The sequence below is a fragment of the Carassius auratus genome, chromosome 21 (assembly GCF_003368295.1).
Source record: "Carassius auratus strain Wakin chromosome 21, ASM336829v1, whole genome shotgun sequence".
NCBI classification, from domain to species: domain Eukaryota; kingdom Metazoa; phylum Chordata; class Actinopteri; order Cypriniformes; family Cyprinidae; genus Carassius; species Carassius auratus.
In genome coordinates, this window is record NC_039263.1 from 17,563,619 (window position 1) to 17,570,660 (window position 7,042).

At 35.2% G+C, this 7,042-nt stretch overlaps 1 protein-coding gene across 2 annotated transcripts in view; it reads left to right on the forward strand.

Annotated features, from left to right (window-relative positions):
• LOC113038752 (mitotic-spindle organizing protein 2) overlaps positions 1-7,042 on the forward strand; it is a 1,160,083-nt gene that overhangs the window by 1,004,305 nt on the left and 148,736 nt on the right. The gene's annotated exons all lie outside the window — the stretch shown is intronic.

Consider the following 7,042-nt stretch of genomic DNA (forward strand, 5'->3'; position numbering starts at 1 on the left):
AAATGGCCTTTTCATGCTCTTAAATGTATTCTGATGCTGTTGCTGCCTGTTCAAACAGCAACTTCTTTATTACTACTTATAGCACAAAAACATACTATAAAACAATATTGAAAGAGACAATAGACCTTACCAAATCTCTCATTAAATCGGTTTCAATAAACATGTCAATTAAACAGCTAGTGTACAACATAACCAGACATGAAATATTACAAATGCATTATGTTTTTACATAACATTTAAAATTATTAATTGAATCTTTGAATACATCTAATAATTCTGTCATAAAAAATATTTGGAATCTTTTGAGGTTGTTTTCTCAAAAAAAAAAAAATAATAATAATAACATAAAATAAAATTTCACAGCCACAATTTAATCATTGTCTTGACAACTGTTTGGAGTAAAAATAATAATTATATATATTTTCATTCAGTGCATACTGAAAATGTGTTTCTGGGTCAGACTTCACAGAGAGGAGGCGAGTTATTACGACAAATAAGAACACATCAAACTATAACCAATGCACTTACAATGTTTTTTTAATAAGAAAAACCTAGAATAAAAAATCATTGCTTCTAATAATATAATCAAAGTGAATAATTTCTAGGAATGACCCACTTGAGCTGAGTGAGCTAAATCTGAAGCTTTACTAACAGGTTAATTAATTAATTTACCCAAATGCAAAAACATACTGAACATATGACAGACATATAAGTGTTTTCCGACTTGCATCTGCACAGAATGACTCAATAGTCAGAATGTGTAAGTCATCATCCCTTCCCATAACAATACAGTAAAACACAGAGGATGAATATCATTGGAAAGATCCAGGGTCGTGCCAGCTGTGTCACCAGCATTTAACTGGCAGCTCATTGATCAGCGGCTGACACCAGATCTGCAGTGCAGCAGAACCAATGTGCTCTCAGTGGAGTAGATGATAGGAATGATAACTGAAAGACAGTCAGTGATCAAGCACCAGACTCGAGGCCAACCCACCAAACCTTTGACATGGGGGAGAGATGATGATGGGATTTCAAAGACAAAGGAAGTGACAGCCATCGATTTAGCCATTATGGGATTGGGCCATTTCTAATTTTGTGTAAATGAGGGAATCTTAAGCATTAAGCACTAAAAACAGAGCTACGAGGAGATGCGTTGTTCATGTGGTGCTGGAAACAGGTCTAATGGGAAAATCGGTGAACGGATGCATTGCAATAGACGGGGCATAAATCATCTACTCAGCTTCACAGACAGATAGTGGCCTCGGCCGTACAGGGCAGGAACAGCATTGACAAAGAATGCTTGTGTCATGCTATATAGAAGTTTAGGGCAGGAGAAAATCCGTTATCCACACTGAGAAACTAAAAGATCATCACCAGCACTCGCCACCCTAAAACAATAACTCACACTTCCTAAATTCTGTTGTGCACTGTAAGGAATAACCATGAGCTTAGGTGATCCAAAAGTACAATACTTAAGAAACTGGATTTAGAACAGGAGCCTCATTTTGGTGATTTCACTGATTTGATTAACTACTGTTTCAGAGAGAAGCGTGGTGATGAGCCACTCATGATAACAGCGTTTTCAATGTCTTGGAGTGATTCATAGCAAATGCTTCTCCACACATCTCTGCAAGCACTGTGAGTTTGAGTCACTTGTATCATGCTTTTGAAAATGCAACAAGCACCAAATATCATCTCAAGTTTGTAATTGCCAACAAACAGATTTTTTCAATAGTTGGATAGTTTTTCTATAGCCTTTGAAATTGTCCAAATGAATTCTTAGCAATGCATATTACTAATCAGAAATTAAGTTTTGATATATTTACAGTAGGAAATTTACTAAATATCTCCATGGAGTATGCTCTTTTTTTAAATATCCTAATAATTTTGGCATAAAAAGAAAAAATTATCATTTTGACCCATACAGTGTTTTTTGGCTATTGCTACAAATATACCCAGCAACTTAAGACTGGTTCTGTGGTCCAGGGTCACATATATATGTGAGCTTGCTGCTCAACATTCAAATACTTGGCTAGTGCTTGCTGTTGCAGTTGCAGTGCGCTTCAGAAACCCTTTTCCTTTCCCTGCTGCCCCTGTATAGATCTGCCGTGGGTTATATGTTATATATGGGGGATATTTCATATGTGTTATATGTGCAGCTGCAGCAGTTCTGTGGATGTAGCCAAGACCAAACACATTAACATTGGCATGTCTCAGAGAGTTGTCATGACCGAAATATAGTAAATTTAAGTTACAACTGATTGAAATGAAAAAACTGAAACTGAAAAAATTCTTAGAAAATGAAGGCCTATTATGAGATCATAATGTTCTTGGAATCTTAATCTTTTTTGTTTTAAATGCAGTTGTTCAAATTAAGAACTTTCCAAGAAAAAGACAGAAGGGGCTCCCACAAGAACCCCCCTCATTTGCAATTCTAAGGTACAACCATTCACCATAGAAAGTGAAATCACTGCCGGTTGTGTGATAGATTTGCCGCCACGGCACATTTAGCATGATACAGGAGATGTTTTGCAACCGGCGCAGAATGATTGCACAACACGAGTTGAAAGAGTTGAATTCTTTATAAGTGTTTGTGTCAACACTGGATTCTGTCAACACCCAAACCCCCCCACCCTTCCCTTTTCTGCGGGCCTCCTGTTGTCGCAAACATCCTCTCGCAGCAGGTGCTCCCGTTTCATGTGACAGCTCTTTAATACCTGGTTTGATCTGTGTAGTCATATCATTATTTCTTCTCCCTGCACACTCCAAACTACTCACTTCTGCAGCCAGATGAATTATACACACATGCAGTATATTTAATAATCATTAACAAAAGTGAGGTATATGAAGACTGATGAAGAGATGGAATTTTCCTGCGATTTATAATTTGAAATCGTTTCATTTTATCATCTTGAATGTAAAATTGTGAAATAACAAATTAATTCTGAACCTCTCAGTCAACATGACCTTATTTACTTAATTAATGCATGTTCCTGAGCTTTTTGTGAACAATTCATCAGGGCATGTTATTTTGAAAGAAAAAAAACTGTTGACTTCATAATCTTTAATCAAAATGTACTTTGCTCTTTCTCTGAACTGATGTCTCCTTTCTGTCAGTTAGGCCATGCAGGCTACTCAATAATAGCATTCAATTGCGATTCAGACATTGTTTTAACCAATTTGCATTCTTTTTGTGTCATTCAGGATAGACTTTTTATCAATATGCACTACTGGTCAAAAGTTAGTTTACAGGTCAAAATATTTTTTTTTATGATTTTGAAAGAAATCCCCTATGCTCTCCGCGACTTTATTTGATGAAAATACAGTAAAACTGTAATATTAAGAAACCTTACTGTTTAATATAATTGTTGCCTATAATAATATATATTAAAATGTAATTTATTTCTTTGACAGCAAAATTGTACAAATTGTCTTCAATTATGAATGCTGAAAATAGTTTCTGCTGCTTAATATTTTTGTGGAAAAATTATACCGTTTTAGGACTATTCAGGATTGTGTCGCAATTCAAAAAAAAAAAAAAAAACCTTTGATAATAGTTACAAATGTTGGTATCACTTTATGCATTATAATTATTCATAATGTGCATTGTAATGCATTATATCTTGTCATAAATAATTATAACCCAATTTAAAATGAAGAGTGTGACAAGGAATTGATAAGTGTTATGATGTTTTAACTTTGGTTACATTTATTCTTTAGATTGTACAATGCATAGATGCATTACAAGGTATAATTAATGCATTAAAAGTGTTACCAAAATGTATATTCACCACCAAATTGGCATATTAGAATTATTATATTAGCATATTTAAAAAATATATATAACTCTTTTTAGAAAAAGGTAATGCAAAAGTATGAAGTTATGTGTCAGAAAGCATAAAAGAGAGCGGCAAGGAGAGGGAGCCATGTGTTTACAACTGGCCTAATGTTTGTTTGAGACAGTAATGTGTACAGTAGGTCCGCAGTTGACTCCGGATGACAGCGTTCAGAAACAGAAGAGAAATAACTGGCTGTCACAGATCAAAGCGATAAGCGGCAGCACTTGCCAGACGCAAAACAAGAGACAGGCTCCAAACAAATTGCACAAGCTGCTACAGAAAATATGTCCAAATATATTCCCCTCTTGAACAAAAAGCAACAATTTCTAGCTTTTTGATAGTCTTTCACCTTGTTCATTCATTCAAGCTCTACATCTTTTCACAGACCCCTGAACCTCCCTGCCTTAAGCCGTAGACCCCCCACCCACCTCGCTTATGTCAAATCAAATTAAAACAAGCTAATTCCACGTTTCCGACATTGCCTCAAATCAGACAATTGCAGAAATTAGTTAAACTAAGTCAGAATATTAATGAAGTGCTTTAATGAATGCATGACTGACACTTTAGACAAGCCTTATTTATCAGTTCTATCTAAAAGTGCAGCTTTTCATGCTGGTTTTGACATATTACTACAGTTCTACCTTTTATTGATTCACTTCAGCATTATGTTTGACTACTAAAGCAAAGCGGTAATGTGTTCCTCGACAAATTAGATACAATTTTGCAGCGCTGCTCAAAGAGCTGAAAGCGCATTCTGGCAATTACAGAGAATTGGGCACCATCAGGCCTCCTGTGGCGTTACTGTAAAAGCTTTACTGTAGATATCCAGCCCTTTGCTTTTAATCTTTTAAAGATTTGCAAGTTCTGTTTTGAAAAGGCTTTTGCTTAAATTTGCAGCTCTTTCTAACAGCATCCTAAAAACACTAAGTACAATCTCAAAAACCACAACCCGATGACTCAGCAAACAGAATTTGATTAAATACGTGTGGGGCTAAGTGAATACAGGCTGACTTCATATTCTTTTCAAAGAGCACAGAAATGCTTCATCTGGTACTTTCAAGTGAGATTTGTTGAACTTTAAATGCTCTTCTCAGAGTTTGTCAGTAGCCCTGGGGAATACATTTCATACACTGTAAAAATCTTTCAAGCCTAGCCAGTTCAACAGCCTCTAAATAGCTTAAACTGGGGCAGAGAGCAGACTTCTCTTCAAATATTCGAATACTTCAGACAAATCTGATAAATCGTACATGCCAATACAGATATGACCACTTCCAGATCTTTTTCTCAGTCTAAAGCTTCCAAAAAAAAAACAAAAAAAAAAAACAGGCTTTTTTTGATTAAACTCAGCTGGCACTAGACCTCAGTTGTTATAGACAAATAAATACAATGTACAAAAACCATCATCAGCCTAAGATGAATTCTGAAACAATGTTAGAGTAATAATAATAATACTTAACTCTTCCAAGGTCATTTTTCACTACAATCGAATATTGAGATGCAAGATGGTGCTAGTTGCATTTGTATGAAATGACAGCAAGTTTGCAATCTTACATGACAATATTAACCAATCAGAATCAAGTATTCTACAGAGTCTAATAGAATGCAACAGTGACCACACACTTTTTCAAGAGAATTGGTTCTGGAAGTATTTTTCCAAATGGGATTGATTTTTTTTTTAAGAGATATAGGCCATAAACCCACCAGCTACAAGATGAGTCAAAACATTATAAACTTTTTTTTAAAGCAATAAATCTATTTTTCCTGCTCCCAAAACTTGAAAAAATATTAGCCAGTAATTTCTTTTTCATTACAAAACTAATCAACTTTGTAAAATGAAAGAATGAAAATGTTTGTAGCACAGTAGTAAATTCTTATCTTTGTTTTCTATGGATAGCCCATTTTCTTTGCGATAATTAATATTCCACCAACCGTGATTCAGTGCTGCCTCACTATTGCTAAAGTCCCTCATCAACTCATGGAAGCTGGCCATTGCGTCTGCTTTCATCATGTAAAGCTCCTCTATAAGAGGATGCCAAGTCCTCCACTTCAGTGCTTTTGCACTCGTTCACTGGATCATCACTGATGGTTCCAGCACACACTCATGAGGTGTTCAGCAAGGCAGGCATGTTTACAACCACTGATTTATTTATATTTATATCTTATATTTATATCCTTTATACAATTTATATATTTTTCTGTCTTTGGAATTTCAAAACATTATATCAAATATTATAACTATGAGTAAATTCCACTACCTAAAGAAAAAAAAAAGTTGTCCTAACATTCTCTCAAATAAATAAACTGTTGAAATGAACTTGAAAAAGTGCAGACACACTGGCTAAAGATACTATCTTCGTCCAGTATTAAATACAAGGCAGAAGTGAAAGGAGTTAAGAGCAGATTCACCATGTTTGGCCCACATGTGGGCAGAGATCAACTAATGCATGTTAATCCAGAAACACAATGACCTCAATCCTGTAAATCTGTCAATAGAATATCCGACGCTCCGGATTAGGTGACTGTTGTAATGATAGCACAGACCTAGCTGTTATTTAAAACATCCTTTACTCCAATATGTATTTCTTTGTGCAATGCCAATTCCATTCATGGAAAATTTTACAGATCATTCTAAGATTATTAAATAGTTCTAAACTAGATGGTTAGCAGATTATATATAAATTATATATATATATATATATATATATATATATATATATATATATATATATATATATATATATATATATATGTACATGTAATAGTGTATTTTAAACCGTTCACTACTGTGTAAGTAACTTGGGGCTGTTTTGGAGATGAAATCCTCCCTGCAAATCTACAACAGTCCTGAGGTGCAACACATCAGATTATCTGGGCTAGGCCAGCCTACTTCTCCACATGCAACGAAGAGAACGCAATTTGAAGATTTAAAGCAGTGCTCACTCAGAGAGAGAGATAGATGTTTTTTGAGGCAGAAGGCAATGGCAGTCATTGCATAGCTAGGTTTGGTGGTATCGCAACAAAACAGAGAGGTTTGTTTGCAGCATAGATTTTCCTTTCACTCGAAGCTGTCACTGACGAGCTGAACCAGAGCACGGGTCAAAGACTAGATAAAGGCTCCTGAACCAGGAAACAATCAGGAGGCATGTGGAGCATTATAATAAGCTGAACTGCTGCAGTGATAAAATGGATGAATACACTTACTA